The sequence below is a fragment of the Amblyomma mixtum genome, chromosome 6, assembly GCF_055824585.1.
Source record: "Amblyomma mixtum isolate Tamu chromosome 6, ASM5582458v1, whole genome shotgun sequence".
Lineage (NCBI taxonomy): Eukaryota > Metazoa > Arthropoda > Arachnida > Ixodida > Ixodidae > Amblyomma > Amblyomma mixtum.
In genome coordinates this window covers 52924616-52945360 of record NC_143017.1, presented here as the reverse complement: position 1 = coordinate 52945360, position 20745 = coordinate 52924616, and the positions used below count along the sequence as shown (strand labels likewise).

General features: G+C 50.4%; 1 protein-coding gene across 4 annotated transcripts in view; it reads left to right on the top strand.

Moving 5' to 3' along the window:
• Window positions 1-5473: 5473 nt before the first annotated feature.
• drpr (multiple EGF like domains draper) overlaps window positions 5474-20745 on the top strand; it is a 97440-nt gene continuing 82168 nt past the window's right edge. For 2 of the 4 annotated variants that reach the window (XM_089547958.1, XM_089547956.1), the window contains exon 1: window positions 5474-5869. The gene's annotated coding sequence lies outside the window, so the exon portion shown is untranslated. The remainder of the gene's footprint in view (window positions 5870-20745) is intronic. The other 2 variants (XM_089547957.1, XM_089547954.1) reach the window with 1 other exon arrangement.

Genomic DNA, 20745 nt, shown 5'->3' with positions numbered 1-20745 from the left:
TAAACCAAACCAAACCATCTTTATAAACGGAAATGGCGCAGTATCTGTCTCACATATATCGGCGGACACCTGAACCACGCCGTAGGGAAGGGAGGAAGGTAGGAGTGAAAGAAGGAAGAGAGGAAGAGGTGCCGTAGTGGAGGGCACCGGAATAATTTCGACCACCTGGGGATCTTTAACGCGCATTGCCATCGCGCAGCACACGGGCGCCTTTTGCGTTTCGTCTCCATCGAAACGCGGCCGTCGCGGTCGGGTTCGAACCCGGGAACTCCGGCTCAGCAGCCGAGTGCCCTAACCACTGATTCTTTCATAATTTGGTAGCTTTTACATGTGGATGCATAAGCAGGCATAATGCGCCAACTGTGACGACTTCTTTGATTCCTTCATTATTTGGTGGGTTTTAACTGCGAATGCATTAGCTCGCGTACTACAGAAACTATTACTTTTTCTGTCATTGCCTCGCAATTTGGTCATTAAAGGGTTAAGAAGCCACAGTAATAGTAAGACTGATCGCGCCACTAAAATTGCCAGCGCAGCGCGGTAAACGGTTGAATGAAAGTTGATAGCAGCTATATAAATACCAAAAAAAAAAAAAAATAGGTGAGAGTGGCTCATGCAAGAAATCTGAATATATACGATATTGACGAAGTCTCCATTTTAGAGTAATCTAATGTATTACCTGTACATTCCATTGTTTGCATGTGGTAACCCGTACTGTCGCGATCAGACGTTTGGGAGACGCGAGTGGGCTAGAAAAACAAATCCATTGCCGCGCATTCAGGCAATCCAGTCTCCTGAAATGTGTCAAGTTGTGAGGGGCCGTGCATGCCCTATCCACTGGTAACAATTACACGCAACTGGGCCGCAGTGAGGAGCTATTGGGAAACTTCTTCCCAAGAACACGCGTTCTGGAAACGTTTGATCAGGGTAACACGAGTAGATTCTACAGCTGAATCTGGTTGATTAGAAGAGGGGTGGGAAGGGGGGGGGGGGGGGGGTGAAAGGTTCTGGTGCCCTAATCTCGACAGCGCGTTGTCTAGATACAGAAGAAGCCCTCTTTCTTTGTCCCCCATCCTTGGACTTCACAACAGCACGACTCGCTCATTGCACTGTCACGACGTCGTGCGCCCGTGCCGACGCCCTTCAAGCTGCGGGCTCTGCGCCGTGAGAATTCACAATTTCGCGCTCCTTTTAAGAAGAATACCGTGCTGCTCGTGACTCGCGCCGATTCGCTGGTCCCGTGCTCTGGGTGCGTGCTTTTCTGGGTGCCTCTTTACGCAGTCTCCTATATGTAACGTTACGCGTAGTTCAGCCATGTGTGTCCCGCCATCTTTTGGGCATGTTTGAGTGATCAACGTCATCATGAGCAGCAGCCTGACTACGCCCAGTGCAGGGCAAAGGTCTCTCCCATGTCTCTCCAATTACCCCTCTCCCTCGCCAGTTGCAGCCACCGTATTCCCGCAGACTTCTTCATCTCATCCACCCACCTAACTTTCTGCCGCCCCCTGCTATACGCTTGCCTTCTCTTGGAATCCACTCTGTTACCCTTAAGGACCAGCGGTTATCTTGCCTTCGCATTACATGCCCTGCCCAAGCCCATTTCTTCCTCTTGATTTCGACTAGGATGTCATTAACCCGCGTTTGTTCCCTCACCCACTCCGCCCACTTCCGATCTCTTAAAGTTACGCCTTGAAGTTTGAAGAAAATTACGAAAGGATTAGTGAGACTTAATTAGACGAAGAAGCGCATATTGTACTGCGGTCATGAGCGTATTGCTGCGCTTTGGGACACCTATAATGGTAAAGGAGCGGCACAAGCACAAAGCCGGTCCTTTAAAGGAGCACTGAGGTCAATAGAAGTCGGCCTGTGTCGGCCTGAAGTCGGCCTCTGTCGGCCTCTGTCGGCCTGTGTCGGCCTGTGTCGGCCTGTGTCGGCCTGTGTCGGCCTGTCGGCCTGTGTCGGCCTGAAATAGAAGTCGGCCTGTGTCTATAGAGCACCGCGTGCTATAAACTAAGAAATCGCTCTCTTAGAAAACGGAGCTTTTATAAGCTACAAAAAAGACCAAAAGTTGAAACACAGGTGTCGTCATCATCGGCCGATTTCGCAAGTACACTGCTTGCATCGACACCAATTTTCGGGAACGGGTCACAGAGGCAACGTTACGTCGCCATTAAGCTACAGAAAGGTGGAAACCCATCGTTTTCGGTAAGGTCGTCACGAGTTTGTATCGACTCTTGGGAAGATTGTTAAATCCAGCTATCTTGGCGATAAAAGCGTCTGTTGCTGCCTGGCAAACTTGATCATAACAAGAAAGAGCCAGAGAATGAATTTCCACACAGAACAATATTTGGATGGAGTTGGCTCTTTTAGTAAGGGAAGAATAACAACCAGTCCGCTCGAATAATATCCGAATTGTCCATACTGCATCATTTTTTTTTAATTTTGCATATATAAAAAAAACTGATGCCAGAAATTTGAATTCTGCTTCTAACAGCCATTGGAGTCTGTCTTTTTTTTTTTAACCCCTGTATACATTATAATCAAAAATGGTGCGGCGGATAACCTAATGAGCTAATTTTCGCGCTCCGCGCGTGTACTTTATTAAAAAAGCAGGAGTTAGACCTGCGGGCTTTGCCATTTCTTCTACGTATGTTTGCGTAAAGGTGACGACCTTTTCCAAAAACATGGCCTCCTTATGTCTGCATATTCACGTATGCCTCAATTATGACGTTCACACGTGCACGGAATATCACTGCATCACTGCCTCTCGCCAAACGCTGCTGTAGAGCCGCCAGCCCGAAGAAAAAAAAAAACAGTTTTTTATCTCTGCTCCGTGAGGAGAGGGACTAAACAACGTGTTCTGAAAATACAGGAGGAGGAGGAATAAGAGGAAAAGCGGGGAGGTTAACCGGAAGAATAATCGGTTTACTACCCTACAAATAAATGCAAATACACGCTCGCATGCAAAGCATGCACCTGTTCTCAACAGGACAACCTCCAAACAGCCTTCTCCAAACACGCGAAGGGCTCTCGACGTATTATCTCTCACCCGCGCATTCATCCGTACGGATCCGAAAAAAACATTCCACAGGAAAGCGGCTGCGCTAAGACCGCTAATGACGACGAGAGCCGTCTCTGGATGGGCCTTTCTTTCCGCTTGCCAAGCTTCGCGTCGGGTCTCTGACTCGGCCGCCATTGCTTCGTTGTGCTCCGACCGATGATGGATCCCTCGTCGCGTCTCCCTAGCTGGACGCCGTCCCAGTTGCGGACGTATCTGTCGTTGGAAGAATGGGGGGGGGCGGGGGGGTTAGGTCGCCCGTGCCGCCCGCAGCACCCACTGTGTGACACAGCCACCATCCTTCATTCTTTGCAGTCAAAGTCCTAATGGGGAAGGCGGCACGCATTCTCCGGTGTCGGCACCCAAAAGGGGCCACTGTTGTTTCCTAAATGGCGCGAAAATATCCGTGCTGCCATTTGCGGCGTCGCTGAGGAATCCAGAATGGCGCTGCCACATTCGCGGTAATGACAGTCTTGACCCACTGAAGCAAAACAAAAAAACAACATCTGCTTTGTTCGGAGAAGCCATAGAACGAAGCCTGTTTTTAGAGTAAAAGGTACTCTACTTTACTTTGTTTTTCTGCACGCAACCGCGCGAATCCTAAAGAAAATTTGAATTGCTTTCAAGAAACGTCACGGTAACGATGGTTCAGGTGCAGACACTATCGTCATGGAGTCATTAGAGGGCACCTAAGTTTGTAATAGCGGAGTGCATTTTTGTACAATTGGTTGTATAACTTCGATTGTAATCATTTTGTATTTTTCTGTGTTTGCTGTGTATTCTGTACACGAGGGGGCTGGGACCTCCGTCAGGCACTCCAATGCCTTTAGTCCCAGCCTCTCCTCGTTCCTCAGTGGTAAAGAAAATAAATCCTGAAATCCTAAAATTACTCCCTTACTACAATTCCACTCTACCTTGGGGGATTCCCCTAAACATCTGTCCGGCACCTAAGTTCCTTTGTGCTTTTGCGTTTTGACCCTTTTGAAGATGTCTACAGGTTGCAGCGCAATTGATGACTGATTTGCCCACTCTTATTTCTGCAACTGTTCACCGATCTTCCTCAAGAATAAAGCATATAACAGCTGTATTTTACCGTTGGTAACTATGGTGGAAAACGCGGAGACTAACGAAAAGAGCTGAATTTAACCTGAGGGCAACGCAGCTAGCTGTGGAAGGAAAAATGATAGGTGTAACGTTAAGAAACAGGAAAAGACCGCATAGCGCCTGTGTTGTTGGTGTGTGTTCTCTCCCCTTTTGTCCGTCGTCCTGGTTTTGCGCTACTCTTATGTTATGGATCAATACTGACTTGCCCAAATTTCCACCCTGGTTGACCGTGGTATCCTAGTGAAAAAAAGAAAAGAAGAAATGTGAATGGGTAGATGAGCGATGGTCGATAAGAGTGACGGAGTAGTTATCAAGAGAGGGCAACGTTAGCAGGAGGCGACAGAGGGGCAGACGGACGGGTGAGATTAGGAAGGTTGTGGGGATAAAGTGACCGCCGCTGGCACAGGAGAGGGTTAAATGGAGAAATATGGGAAAGCCATTAATCCTGCAATGAACGTATTTAGGATGATGATGATGATGATTTCTGCAGGAACTCCTTTCATGAAATGATGTCATCTATTCATCAAAGAAACCCTTCACACGGGCCTTGGCAAGCACAACAGAAAAAGAAAATGGGCTGAGGCACGATTATCAAAAATGTTCTTCCTGAAGGCTTTTGCGTGAGATTGGGCTCAGTGCAAGTTTACTTTCAGTGCTCACTCCAAGTAAACCCAGCGGCACAGTTGCCTAAAGGAGTACCTCAAGTGATTGCGGACACATTCCATCCTTCGCCAGGAAACCTGGCCCTTTGGTTGCTTTCTTACTGTCTACTCCTATTTCCTCTTCTTCCTAACTTTCCTGCTTTATGCTGACTGCTGTTTTCTACCAGCGATGCACGTTCTCATTCGGCTCTCACGGGCCGGTACGAATGGCACTTTCCGCAGTCGTCCATATATGCTGCGCGCAGCAGTATATCGGATGCAGAGGAAACTCAAGGAGCAGGCCACTTTGGGAACTCAGGAAAGGACGCATTGTCTTATCACGAGAGCACAGCAGTCCCTTTTTTTGCTTTGCTGTGAGGCGGCCAGAGCGAGACAACTGCGAACGGATGCCAGAAACGAGAGAGCTCCTCGCTCACCTGTACCGATAACAACGCGGCGCGCGGCGGCTTGGCGCGCCTGCCGAACCGCCGGTGCCACGCCTGCGCCGTTCTCGCTGGTTTCGGAGGGAGGCGTCACGTGACGGTGACGTCACGGCCCTGTTGGGGAGGCGGCGGTGGCGTTCGTCGGAAATCACGTGGTAGGGCTTCGTTCTTGTGACGTCGCGGACGCTGGCATCCTTCCTCCTTTCTTCTCGCTCTTTTCCGCCTCCTCCCCGTCATCCCCGCTGGTGGTGTGCGGCAGTTTGAGGCTGCTCTGGCAGCGCTGTTGGTGGGGCTGCCGAGGTTCTTTTCCTTGCTGCCGTTCCGTGCCTGTCGTTTGTGGCGTCGTTGACGCGGTCGTGACTGATTCGGTGCCCGTCGAGGAACGATCCGACGACGCGCGCAGCCTGCGGACAACCTCAGTGCGGGAAATAAGTTGTTTGCCTTCGCGAAAAACTTGGTGACGGCATAGCTGGGCCGCATCGTGTTGTTACCCCCCTCTCGCTCACGGAGGATTATTTGTGACCAGCGAGCGGCGCCAGCCGCCCAGGGTACGCCGTGAAAAAGTGGACCACGCCAGAAGCAGGATGTCGGGAATCAGCGACTGGCTCGGCCGCCGAATCCGGGTAGGTCGTTTTGTTGTTGCGTCCGCATTGCTGCTACGCTGGGGAACTTCCCAGGAATGGCAAACACCGTCGGCAACGCGCGGGCATGGCCATACGCAGCTGTAGCGCAGCGACGACTATGTTGAATACGGCGTCCACGACCTTCCGTTCCGCGTCACGCTGTTCTGTTGGGGGCCCGCTCCGCGGTCGACGGGGTTGTGTTGTCGCATCCCACCCCGGGCGCTTTGCCCTCTTGTTATGTTTGTTTATCGAGAGGTAGGCGCCGCTCCGTGGAATGTGTGCACGTGCTTTATTTCGGGCTTAACCGGTGACGCAGCTTATTTTACATGTCTAGTTGGGGCTCCAGATTGGAGTAGTTACTTCATGCCTATCAAGCAGTGATTTCGAAATAGTCCTGCGGTTCCATGTTCCAAGTTAACGGGGCGCACGACAAGCAAGTCAAATCCTCCGACGCGAAGCATCCGTACTATCGAAAGTGATGCTGAAAATTCGTATCGATTATTTTTTGTTATTCCTTCGTTGTGGGGGTTCAGTTTCTTATTTCTTGATACCTCGTAATGCAACAGTCCATTGTAATGTGTCGCGATACATTTTTCGGCAAAGTTGACAACTTACCGGAACCTTCGTGATACTGAGAGAACAGCGCGATGATCCGCGCTCGAAATAGGAATGAGCCGCAGCCGCGAATACGTTTTGGCGTGCGTCCGCATCAATTAGTTCGGCACAGTCAGCTCGGAGCTGTCATCGAACGTTCCGGCGGAAAAATAGCAGCACCGATCGTTTACGCTCCCGGCATATCGACGACGCAAGCGGCACCCGCGGGCACATTACGATAGACGCGTGGGAGTGTCGTTTTGATGTTCGACTCAGCACGCAACCTGTGTCAACGCACGCGACGTCGTGTAAGTCTTTCGTCTCTGTATCGCGAACACTTTCACAAACTACCTCCAGTCTCACCCATTGCTTTGCTGGCGTTGCGGACACAGGCGCTGTGAAGATACGGCATCACTGTCGTTGCTTGTCACGAAATGCCTTAATATTGTGTCTGAGTAAAGCCGTTTAGCTCAGAGGCTTCTCAACTTTATCCCTCTTTACAACTTATTGCGAGACTTTGCTTCCATGAAGGCCGACGTGGTTTCCGGTCCCCTGCGGTAGCTTTTTTATGTGACGAGAAGCAATGAGGGAAGTCATTTCTACAAGCCGGTGCCAACTCCGCCATAATAAACACGGCTTTCGTCATCGTACTTGTCGGCTGGTTTCGTGAAGCGGCTTCGGCATCGCCAGCGCCTTGGCCGGATGCGTGTGTAATGAAGTCTTCATTCTGTGTGACGCGTTTTTATTCGGCGCTGCTAAACCGTTTAGTCATTTACACGCATCTAAACGTAAACAAGACTACTGCAATACATGACTGCTCCGTATCCAGCGTGCTAGAGGGACGGCTGTTATATCCTTTATAAGTTTGCGTTGACTGACCTTAAAATCAAGGTCAGATTACAAGAAGGGAGCGCTAGCCTCTAAGCGAACAGCGTATGCAAATCTGTGTAGATTCGTATCTTGTTTTGCCGAAGTAATACTCAGGCCAAAGTTCTATCCTGCCCACATTTCAACCTTGCCCATAAATCCTGCTAGGTTGTCGTGGTATGATCTAGGCGTGCTGTGAGTCGAAACCAACGCCGGTCTCAAGTGCGTGTTTTGATTTGGTCAGAGAAAATTACAATGGGAAACGTAACGGATTAACCGTTGCCGGTTTCTCGATCAGTCGTTGTCTGATGAATGTATAAATCGTGTGTTCTGACAGATCGACGAGGTATGATTTATAGGACTGCGTTTCCAGAGCAGCTGTTTTTATTTTAGTTTCGTGCATCCAGTCTGGTTCACACGTTGCGATGAGGGTAGACTTGTGATTCACAGCTTATCATCCACATTCGACACTTGTCGAACACCTCGCCCGTTCTTGTCGAGAGACGCACGCGACCTGTAGTTTCGGTTTAGGTCTTTCTACCCTTAACGGATGTTTTCCAACCGCTTTGAAAATGCAGTGATTCCGCTTTTTGCCACAGCGGCAGCGGGCCAACAGAAATTCCGTTGTGCAATGAACTATTCATGGGAACATTTAATAACGAAGTTCCCCCCCCCCCCCCCCCCCCCACACACACACACAGGCACACCAGCGCATTTTTTTTTAATAGGAAAAGAGTGGAAAACCCAGTTTCATTTAAAGAAGGTTCAAGAATAAGATCGTTCCTTCGAAGGATCACTCATACATATATTATCTCCTGGAACTACCCGTTCGGTTAAAAAGAACTCTGATGGTTCGTCATGTGAGTACCAAACCCCCCCACCCCCCACTAATGTTGTTCTTGAACGTAAGAAAGCCTATTTTTCTTGGTCTGCTTAACGTGAAATGTACGAACGATTTCTCGACTCGGAAAAACGACGGCGTTACCGCACAGTAATAATCTCCGTTAAGCATCAGTAGCTGGCCCAGTATTAGCCGTTCGGCGTTTCACCGAGATCCCCGCGCGCAAAATTTCCAGGTAATCCCTGACGCCATCCGGCTTATGCCGTAGTTTGGCGGCCACTGCATTCGGTGTTCGTCGAAGCGGCGCAAGGCAGCGAACGCCAGAAGTGAACAGGCAAAAGCGCCGTAGCCGCCGCTCATAACCGCGCCGGCGGAACCGGTTTCCAAGTTCTCTTTTGCCGCTTTGTTTTCCAAGCGCACGCGACGGGGGACGCGACGTCGACCGGCCCCCGTGGCCGGTGCATAGCGCCGCCGCTCCTTTTGGCCAAGCCCAAAAAGAGCAGTCAAGCAAAAGGCGCTGTGTAACTGCGCGAGGCGCCGTAGCGCCGCGTCTGCGCACCGTTATACATTTCTTCGCCGGATTCGAGTTTATAACTGAGTGCTTGCCGTTAGAAAGTGCGAGAGCCTTCTTCTAGGCCTTTTCAGCACACGACAGCATCCATGAAGCATTAAGTGTATGTGGCTGCTCGATTTGCACTATAGTCGGATATTAAGTCTGCAGTGAAGCTCCGCCCACATTCAGCCTCCGCACACAGAATTCCTCTACGAGAAAAAAGTAGTCCGCTACTTAAACGTTTCTTGTTACCTAAACTGGAAGCTTATCACAAGAAAAAAATTATGAGCTCTAGAACTTTGAGACGTGGATTATTTGATACAGTCAAACATTAAAAAGCTGATTTCGTTTGCTGTCGCGATTGGCCAGCGGAGTAATTACAAGACGCCGCGGTCCGCAGCCCAGTGTTAGCAACTGCTGTTTTTTTTTCGTTTGCGCCGTAGCGATCGGAAGGGATAAAAACGGACAAAAATACCGCGAAATACCATCCCCAGCCACGCCCCCTTGTGTCTTTTTTTTTTTTCTCTTTCAAATGAGGACAGTTCACTGCGCGAGACCGCAGTCGTCAGCCAACCATCTCACAGAGAGAGGCTATTGAAGTTACGACGGCGCGAGTGCAGTTGAAGCCCGTCCTCTTCACAGCATAGAGCTTTGGAGCTCGGGGTACCCTTGGAGACTACACCGCTCGACGCCAGCCCTGGCGCCGGCTCTTTTGTAGGGCAGGCTGCTCTTAGCTTATTCCATGCTTACGAACTGCACGGAACGGAGCACTGTGGAATGAGCCGCCGCGTTTGCTCGCTAGCTGTGGCTGCTGTTCCCGAGGTCTCGGGTTTGATCCCGGCGGCTGCATTTCGATGAGGTCGGAGTGCTAAAACCCCAGTGTGAGGAGGCTGTTGCGGCGCTTTCTGAAGAACCTCGGGTTATCGTAATCGATCCGATTCCCTCCGCGGCGGAATTCGCTGAGCGCATAGCGTTGCTTTGGCATGAATTAACGTTGTGGAATGTGCGCAGTGTAGCGGCCGCTTCTACCGCACTCCTCGGTGGTTGGTTCGAAATGAGTATCGAAGAGAAAAGGAAATTTGTAGCTGCAAGTCGCCTCGCTCGCTCGACAGCTTCCGCCCTCTCTCTCTGTTCAGCGAGGCCTTGGATGGCTGGCGCGGCACGACACGGCGGTTAGCGTTTCCGGAGTAGCCGGGCGTTGCGTGCACTTCGCATTGTGTCTGTGGCAGCCGCGACCGTGCCGGTCTGCGAACCTGACAACCGACGGTTGCATAAGGAAAGGAGGGTGCGTGTTTTCGAACCGCTCGAGACGTGGCGGCCACCGCGTGCGCTGGCGTCGCTGCCGTTCGGTCCCGCCGCGCACGAGCTAGAGGCTGAAAAAGAGTCAAAGCGCCCGTGAGCGCCAGACAGTTTGCGTAGAGCGACTCGTAAAGGTGAATGCTTGTCACGTAAATCTTGACTGCGACCTGTCCTGGGAGTTCGAGTTTGTGCGGACCCGTCGTGCCGAAAGTTACCGACGAATTTCAGCATTTCGAAATAGAAGGGGGCTCCCATTATTCGACGTGATGTTCAGAAGACGAAAGCTTCAGTTCGGTTAAACCGGAAGTTCGAATTAACCGGTTTTCGCTGTAGTTATTCAGGGACTGAAGGTGTTCAATGCTCTGGTTCTCCGTTCGTACGTACATGTTGTCACGTAGTGGTGACTGCAGTCCGGCGAACAGGAAAACAGCGAGAATGGCTCCTAAACGAAACTCTTTATTTGGGCTGACTTGCGCCCGCAAAGAACTGAATCACTCGGCGGCGGCGTAGCAACAAGCGCTCTCGGCCATGCTCTTTTTAAAGCTGATAGCGAGCTTTCGAGATAAGGCTTGGAAAGTTACTAGAACACTCTGGAACAGCGTGGAATCGGCTCCGGCTGGATGCGATCAATCGAGATAAATCTAGGCGCGCCTTGCATCTCAAACGAAGCGATAAAGCGCCGTGCCAGCAGCTTTGAAGAATGAACAAACATTCGCGGCAATATTTACTGACCCTCATCGTTGTCCTCCGGAAAAACTTTCCAGCTCGCTCGCTTATATCACCACTTTGATATCGAATTAAGAGCCAAGTACGAAACGGTGATGTTATAATTTGTCACTTTCCTCATTTGAATGATCGTCAAGCCAAAGTACGCAAGTCCGAAGAATAGACATAGCTTGAGCGTTCAAGCACCCGTTAACCACAATGGTTGCTTTAAATTTAGCTTGCCATGCCCCTCAGATACGTACGCAGCACGTGCTGTTCGATGTGCTCTTCGATCGCGGCTCTCGACCAGAAGAAGCAAATATTATTCGGCGGTTGTTGAAAAAAGCACTTCTTTTTGAGGCTGCTCGTTTCCTTTTACTGATGCACGATTCTCCACGTTGATGCTATGTTCGCTGTTCTCACCGCCGTTAACTGCTCTCGGCTGCGCTGCAAACGCATTACTGGTTATCAGTAGGCCTGAGCTGAGCTAGGTGTTATATTACGAAGCTGCTGATTACTTCGCTGTTGCGGTTGCGGTAAACGTACGACTCCACTGACCTTCTGTAATGTGTTTTTGATTCTGGGCTCATAAAGACAGAGGCAGACGATTAGAGAGTCATGACTGCCCGGTGCGCTTACGATGAAGTCAAAGGCCATGTAGCAACGCGCCCATCAGTGCATGTATCCGCTATGCACCCTGGCCAATCCCCCGCCGTGGGTTAAGCCTGAGGGCATCATCATCAGTGCATGCGATTCAAGGCGCAGCAGGGTGGGATCATCGATTTCATTGCACTCAGTTGCGCCTTTTCGAGTGTAGTACGTTCAGCTTTCCTATTTTTCGGCACTCGGTCAATCGGCGTCCCATGGTGGACCGCTGTGGAGGAACTGATGAGAGCCCGCGCATGCGCACAGAGTGTTGGTCTCTCGGCGGTTCTGCCGACGTGACACAACCCCCGCTGTTCCCGTCTGGTCGCGTCGCAAGCGCTCTACGCGCATGCGCGTACTGTCGCCCGTTTCTCCATCGCGGTCGTACATGGGACGCTGAACGACCGCCGTGTGGCCGACGCTCCCGTTATGGTGGCAGATAGTTAAACCATTAACAGTTGCGATTATATAAGTACTTTTGTTTTGGCTAGTTTGTGCATAGCTAATTGACGGAAACCACAGCGCGAAAAGAACGGAAGACTAGAAGGAACATACCAGACAGGGCACTGTCCTGTCTTGTGTGTTCCTTCTTCTCTTCGTTCTTTTCGCGCTGTGGTTTCCGTCAATTAAGTTGTGATCACTTTTCGGGATCACTGCTGCTTGCGATCCGCGCGCTTCTAGAACGTGTCTCAAGCTAGTGCCGTATTGCGAGAATTATCATCGTTTTTCTCGTGACATATCGTCCTTTTCATTTTCCGACGTCGAAAAGCCTTGCGCAATCCGTTAACGCGAAGCGCCTACTGCGCATGCTCAGTTTGGGCCTTGCTTTAGCGCATGGTACTGAGCTGGAACGGCGGCAGCGGGAGCTGACGGGCTTTACTCGAGAGCAGCGTTTGTTTGACGAGCGTGTGGAGGAAGTCGTCAGCTCGAGGGCGGCGCGTCCTGTGGGCGTACGTGGTTCCGTCTTCGACAGTCTTCCACTTGTCGGTATTGCTTGCCGGGCGTACACTGATAGCCTCCGGCCTGCAGATAGGCACGTGCTCTTGCTATCGGGAGACAAGCGCAAAGCACGCGCTTATCTTCACGGACGTAATAGACCAAAAGTCCAATTTCTCACTGTCTCCTGTCGAGGGGTCCGCGCCTATGTGATTTAGCTGTAGCTTTGAAGTGAATAGAGAAGCAAAATCGCGGAACCTTTCCGGTGCCTTCCGAGTGGTGGCTCAGTGGTTGTGGTGCTCGGCTGCTGATCCGAAAGACGTGGGTTCGATCCCGGCCACGGCGGTCGAATTTCGATGGAGGCGAAATTCTAGAGGCCCGTGTACTGTGCGATGTCAGTGCACGTTAAAGAACCCCAAGTGGTAGAAATTATCCGGAGCCCTTCACTACGGCGTCTCTCATAGCCTGCGTCGCTTCGGGACTTAAAGCCCCTATAGACCTTATGCGAAATGCACTGCCATCTAGCGGTCGCCGCGCGTGATGCGCCATGTTGGAGGATAGCCGCCGGATTCACAGCACGTACTGGTACACGCTCGTCGCGCGCGCTCGAGTTTCATCGCCCTCAATATGCTCACATATTGCTCATTGCCTTGCTGTACGCAGAAGGGTCACAAAGAAGCCCAGGGAAAAAAGGCAAGAGCGCTTGATTTGAGCGCATTTCTATTTTTGGACTGCGATCCCGACATCCGCGGCACAAATGTTGCAGAACCGTCCCTACATGTCGAGACATCGCGCAACACATTTCGTTATCGCCATCTAGCAAATGAAATTAGAAATAAGCTTTGTAGGCACGAAGAAAATATCACACAAAAGCTGTTTTTCTGCTGCGATTGCCCGTGAAGTGCTGCTATTATCGGCCTCGCAAGAGAGTAATCGTGATCAGCTGTTCAGTGGTACGGGTCGCGCTTTGCGAGAACCGTCGCTCCTAGCGTTATCCGCTGCAGCGGTTACAAGCGTTAGTTTTTAGTTCGAATATTTGTTTCGACGGAAACACCAGCAAGGGTCAAGTGCCCGTGGCACGGAACGTTTGCGCTCTGCAAGTCAGTCAATCGTTTCTGTTAGACCAGGGAAAGGTGCCTATTTTGTGGAGCGACGGCTTGTATGAATGTAGCGATTTCACTTAACCGGCCGGTTTCCACGAAGCCATGCATTGTGTAAACAAACAAACAAACAAACAAACAAACAAACAAAAAGGACCCTAACAGAAGCCGGTCAAGTGGTACCATATTTCCAACTAGTAGCGGGAATGCATAACGCGTGTAGAATCCTCCAAAAATATCAGTGCACAACTGCTTGCTTGTCGCGGTAAAACCATAGACACTGCTGCATTCACGGGCTACGTATTTTTAACGGCGATAGTCCAAGAATGGTTAGCACTTGTGTAGTGGGGTCGTGCGGCGACCCAGGGGTCTATGTGCCCGGTAATAATAATCAAATGTTTTCTCTCTCGGTCTAGGGCACTAGGGCAAACTAGGGGCTCTAGAGCACTAGGGGAAACAAACAAATGCTGTATGAACTTTTCAAGGAAAATGAAAAGCGTCGCATGTCGAGAGGCCACTTTTTTTGACACTACCAACATGAGCGTGAAGTTTACTATCGTTTGCTTTCGGCGCCGACACAACACACAGAAAACGCAACCACAACAGCAATTCAAGCAGCATGCCCGTCCGCAAAAAGTATCGAACCAAATAAAAACTGACTCAAACTAGACCGAAATGCGCACATTTTTAGCTGTACACGAAAATTACACTTGCTTCGTACATTTCTTGGTGTTCAGCGTCGGCAAACTGACGTAGGACTCCGTGAAAAACTTGTAGCTCCGTACCCGGTGGCGTTCGGAAGGTGGTTTGGACGCGTAGTAAGTGTCTGCGAAGTCACTTAGAAACTTGGGCAGCAGAAACACGTCGACTTACCATTCAGTCATGTTTACAGGCTCAAGTGACAGTAAATAAGATTTTCGAGCCAGCACAGCAGTAAGGAAGCTAACGCAGGGCACGCCTAAATCCAGACAGCAGAGGCGGAACGAGCTTCTGTCATCCTCCAACGTGGCGGATTTCCACTGGTTCTTCTTTTCTCCGATAGATGGCAGCAATTTTGCATAAGGTCTATACACCATAACCGTATTTAGGCAGGCCGGGATAGTGGTAGTGACGTAACACAGATTAGGAGGGTGGAAGTTTATTGTTTGGTGCTCTTATTATTGCGTTTCTTATACAGGGACGTGCTGAGAGCCCTGTGTTAAGCTTATCGGCAGCCAAACAGCGTAAAGCACCGACAGGGCTTTCTTTGCTGTTTTTCTCCCTGAATTTTACGTGTACATCATGCAGGCAACGCAACAGAAGCTTAAGAGTTTCGGCGTACAGCACATGGTCTTCTGCTATAGCATGTCACTTACTGTACAGTACGGTCCATTGTTAAAGGGAACATGCGATCGCGTGGCCTCCGCTCTTCACGAAGCCCTGCTGCCTAGATGCGGCGAGAATATGCGGCAAGAGGAGCATGCGTGGAGAGACCAGCCGCTGTACTCACTGCGCATGCGTCTTGTGCTGACAATTCCCACAAGTTCTCGGCGGCAGTGCGCCGCGAAGCGCGGAGGCCAGGCGATCGCATGTTCCCTTTAACAGTGGACCGTACTGTACATGTCCGTCTTCTTTAACTGCTACATCCTTTACGTAACCTGCAAAAGTTGCAGAAAATGCTGGATGATACTTCTAGACGGTAGCTTGTTTTTCTTTTTTATTTTGGAGTGCACGTGTGAAAAAGCAGCGCGAAAGTGTCAGCCCTCTTAAATTCGCGTGCATGTCTAAGAACGAGCCGCTGTTCTAAATATACCCCCAACCCTCCCTCCTTGACGCCGCCTGTCGCAGCCGTGTGCCTTGGCCCGGGCCTAGTAACCAAGTTATTATTATTAGTACTTCATCTCTTACTTTGCCGCCCCGCCGAGGGTGACGTCTCGACACTTCGGAATAGAAGCAGCTCTCGCGCTGGTGGCCTCGCAAGTGAGACAGGATCGGCATCCGGGCTCTCTTCTCCCGCGGTGAGGCTGAAGTTAGTTCAGAGGCGTCGGTCTGATCGACGAAGTAATTACATGACCAAGCCACGCTGAAACATAGGCGAGCGATGCGGTTTACAAGGAATAAAAGATGCTGGTGGAAAAACGGAGGTATAAAACACGGCGGACCTTACTGACGCGTACTGATATGCGCAGTTACGTTCCAGCGCCTTTCCCTGTCCTCTCGTCACTGTTTGCTCGCCGATGGCCTGTGTGCCACTAAAAAAAACTCAGTGGATCTAAATCAGCTTTTCCGGCAGCATCCAATTTCAATCTATAGTAGTAGAGAATGCGCAAGCAGTAAATTTGAACCGAGCAGGGGAGAAAGGATTTCACGTCGATGAAAAAAGTGCACGGATGTCGGCTGCTTCTCTGAAACAACAACGGACAGTCTGACGAACTTATTTTCGGCCAAAATTCGTCCCAGCGGAGTATACACACCGGTTGCGAACTATCAAGTCAAAACTGATTATTTGAGGTCTAAATTAGCCCATGTGGAGTACACCGGGAGCGGGTTATAGTCCGGAAAATACGGTATACGGTATAAGATGTTCCGGATATCGCGGTTTGTTATTTTGTATGTACACACTCGTGATGCTCGTTTTGCTCTTCAAGTGGCGCGACACGAAATGTACACTGACGAAGCACACACTGACAGTTCCGGGCGGAAATGAGTGGGTCGTTCGTTACAAGAGAAAACCTTAGATTCAGCTTCAATTCAGTAACGCTGTGGACGGAGTTTCGTTTTGCTGCGCTCGTGCTCTCTGAGGGAGGTGAATGCGTACTTACAGGCACCGTTAGTGAATGGAGGGCACCTCGGGGAGCGTTAACTATTGCTTCGGGGCAATAGTTTTATTGGCAATGCTCTGCTTCGTTAAGGCGAAATGACCGCACCCGGATGGCCTGCTTCACTCCAATCAGAAAGGAGTAATAAGGGAACAAGCTCTCCTATACCGCACTCACTTTCACAAAAAGGTGTGTGCTAGAGGCTTACTCCTTATTTTACTCCCATATAGGGCAATTCGTGTTTAGAGTCTGAAATTCTTTTCTTTCTTTTTTTTTTTACGAAACTGACCTGAACCCAAAGATTACTGAAGAGTGAGAGAGAGAGAGAAACAACTTTATTTGCTCGAGCTAAATACGACGTCTGCTTAGACGCCGTCGATGGGAGTGGTTCCCTCTTCACGGGGCCCATATGCATCCCTGGCCGCCTGGCCCCTGGAGATCAGGACGAGCTGGCCTTCCACGGCGGGGCTGGTTAGCAAGGTCTCCCATCGCTCGGTAAGGGAGGATGAGGGATGGGGTGGGGTAGTGGGGCAGGTAAGAGGTGGGGGGATTTCCTTGATGAAGTTGCATACTCCAATGACATGTTGGAGCGTGCCTAACTCAGTCTTGCAGAAATCACATTCCTTCTGGTATACCAGAAGGAATGTGATTTCTGCCAGGGTGCGGGAAGGATCCTGCCTGTATCTGCCTGTAGATCGCTTGCTGTTCTCTGGTAAGCGATTTGTGAGAATCGGGGTAACGTCGCCTCTCCGTCTTGTAATAGTTCGTAATTTCCTTATAACTAATAATGGACTGTGCGGTGACTTTCTGGTCTCATTCAGAGCGCGTTTCGCTGGCAGGATCTTCCAGCTGACACTCTGTGCGCGGTCACGTAAGAAGTGCGACACTGTGCATAACTGGCGCCGCACACCGAACACGGACGTTTCTCCAGGAGGCTTCCGGCGTTGCCTCTGCCTGTTGTTGGCGCTGAACTCGTGTACGCGGATATTAAGGCGAAAGCCTTTAATGCCTCATCATTGTCAACAGAAGGTTGTCAGCAGAGGTGTCACGCTTTTCCTAGTCAGACCAGAAAAAAAATCTTTGTGCACGATGGGATTCGAACCACCATCCTTCCGTTCCGCAGCCGAGCGTGCTAATGGCTACGCTACTTCCTGCCAACGCGTATGTAGTTCTCCTTGTCTGGGACGCTGGAGAGTGTTTGCAGAAAGGCGTCGCATCAGACGGACGCCTACCAAACGCCCTCCAGTGTCTCCCGCATTTAAGATTCACAAAAAATGGTGTACTTAATTAACATATTAACCACACATCAGTGACACAAGCAGCAACACCGCGCTAAAGGCTTTTGCCTCGCCACACTTTAGGTCAACAAAGCGCCCCCCTCAATTTTTTGTGCAGCTTATGTGCGCGTTGTGCAGTTACACCGCCTTGTCGAAGCTGGACGGGATGTATACGATTCGCGAGCGCGTCGTTTTACTGCCCGTTACCCTTATCTGTGGTGCGCGCCACATCCCACAAAAGGTTCCGCCTATTTTTACGGCGTTATCTGCTACTTGGCAGATTTGCGCGGCTCTTACAATGACGCCATTCTTTGCGCGCAATGCTCTCCGATGCGAGCAGACTGCTGGGCGTAATATGGCGACTCGAGTGTTAACGGTAGGACACGCTTTCGCTGCGTTGATATTCTGCCTTATTGTTGTCTCCGCTAGATGCGTGTCAAGTGGTGTGTGTTGAAGTGGGGAATTAGACTGAAAAGAGAGAAGGAACAAAAAAAAGCGCCTTGAATGCGCTACAGTCCATCTACAAGGAAACGGCGTGTAAGTGGCTCTTTGTTCTTCGCTTGAAGGATGGCTACTATGGGTAAACGTAGAGCTTTTGTAAAAATATAAAAAGCCTAAAGGGTTTCCTTCTTCGCGACGCATTGTGGCTCGTTTTTTTCATTGCCGTTGTTCCAAATCGATCGAAGGTGAGAGGATCTGTCGACCAAATCTCTCCGAGAAATTAGTACAGATGCGGCAAGAGCCCCTCTGCACTGCTTGGAAGCCCCCTCCCCCCCCCCCCCCCCCCCCCGTCCTCCTCTTGCTCCCCTGGGCTCTGTATTTTTGACAAAAGTTGCAGGATCAAGGCGGTAATGGAAGAACACCCACTTCGTTTCAGTTTCGTAACGACCATGCCGTCGTTCTTGTATTTGGCAGCTGTCAAAACCATCCACTTTTTCAGAGTCCGAGGTCTCAGTATGCGACCCGCAATGTGGAAGCCCCCCCCCCCCCCCCCCCTCCTCCCGCCCCCCGCTTTTTTTTTTTTGACGGTGCGCGGGGGAGAGCCGGAATGGGAACAAAAATGCCTGTGTGCCTCTGAAAAAAAAAAAAGAAAACCCCTGAAGATTTCTGCAGCCGTCCTCACTACGGCGTCCCTCATGGCCCATGTGGAACCACGGGACCTAAGTCGCACGTACAGTCTTTGTCAAAAGTAACCAGGCTGCGCGTTTTTCTTCTCAGTCATATATTAAAGCCATTATGCCAGCCCTCAAGCTCTAAATCTCTGTATTGTAAGGAGAACTCCTGTTCTCGCCTTCAAAGAACTTTTTGATCATTAGGGAAGAGGTGCGGGCTGTGTTTACGAATGAGAAGCAAACCATGGAGCCTGGTTACTTTTGACAAAGACTGTACTTTTTCGCCCCCCAGTTCACTTTCGACGTGGCAAACTACGCTCCTTGTGCGACTGCGTAGGCTGCCGGTACGTTACGCGATGCCTTGTCGTCAGTAGACGCACTTACGTACAGTTCTCTTTAGAAGTTCCCAGGTCACTTGGCGCGCCTTTGACCGGAACGGGTTACCGGGAAGTGTTGTGATGGCGATCGTGGCTGTGCCATTTTTAATGGATGGGCTGCGGACTGTATCACACGGCCAAGCCAAAAACAAGCAAACAAAAGCGAACAAAAAGTTAACACGACGCTAACATTCGACTATGACTATCTACGGCCAAAACCTCCGCACTGCGCTAACACGCCACCCATGTTCCAGGAGACTCTCTGTCGTAGCGATCGTCTCTCTGGCGCAGTTCTGCTAGATCTAAGCGCATGTACAGCGTCCGGAGCGACGGCAGAAGCGTCAGAAGTCGAAAGAGGGGTCGACGACTCCTTGAGAGAAATGCGAAGTAAGAGGAGGATGGGGCAGTTTTTTTCCTCAAGTATGAACCAACGAGCCCAGCAGCGAGTACCCCTCGACGATACCTGCTATCACAAGTGAGGCACCCGGGGAAGTCTTTTTAAGAGGCGCCGATTGTCGCTGCTTGCTTTGAAAACCCTGCACATTAGCAGTGATCGTCTTCTCGGAAGTCGCCGGTATGTCCGCTCGGACAATTCCGTTTTCTTCGCGAGTTTTTTTTCTCTTTCTTTTTCTTCCAACCGCTGCCGCGCCAGTGCAGTGTGATTATCTCTAACAGAGGACACGTGTCTGCATTCCTTGGACAAGCCGCAGGCTTGGAAGCATGCGCCGTTTGGACGGGAACCAGGGGTCACGGGGTTGTACATTATACTCAGGATCAAAGGCCAGGTGCTCAGGACTGATTGGGCTGTTAAGATTCCTTGACAGAGAGACACGTGTTCGTCACACGAATCAACTCGCTCGGAAAACCTTTTCGACTCCTGGCTTGGGTGAATTTTTCTTCAAGTTCGGAGGTTTTGAAACACGTAGGTTTCTTTCGTAGCCCTATGCTTGCGCTCAGGTCGGTGGGATTGTAGTTTTTTTTTCTTTTTGCTCCATTGTGCTAGTAGCGATCCCCAGTGCCGGCGTGACCGGCCGGGCTTCCAATGAGCACAAGCATTCCCGAACACCTTGTGCTGGGCTTTCTCTGTTCGGGCTCGCAGACCCCCTACTCTTCTTTTTCTTTTCTTCTCTGACAGCCCCGTACGCGAAATTCGGAGATTGCGGGTTCGGATCCCACAGGTTTCGTGTGATTGTTTTTTCTTATAATTTCAAGTGAACTATCTTTCAGCTATGAAATAATTACTGTATTGATTTCGCACTGATGAGCAGCAAAAGAAAACAAAAAAACTGGTCATTACTTGATTTCGATGGCTTGGTTTCCTTCATACGTGAGCCCTGAACAAGAAATGCTCGGGCGAAAATGGCTCTTTGACCTTACCTCTTGCAGACGTATCCGCCATGGTGGTCTTTGGACAAGCTGCCCCTGGCTAATTAAAGTAAAATTATCATCAGTAATTACCCGGGTGATTGAACGCTGTTCGGGGGACAGAAACGCAGCAGTTGCGCTTGACCTTATGCCGACGATATAGCCTACGATAATATTCGGCTTTTCGCAGATACAACCCGCGACCGTGACAATGCGCCGCCCCATTGTCTCTCCCTTGACAGTAGCGTCGATGGTCCCACAGCTAGTGTTAGCAGCGTGCTCTATCTGACTCAAGTGTCCAGGGCCTGCCACTAATCTGTTTGCTGATCCCAGAGGCGTGCTTGCATGGTTCGGCGGCGTTCTGTTGAGTGTGTGTACAATCAACACAAAAAACAAACAACATATCA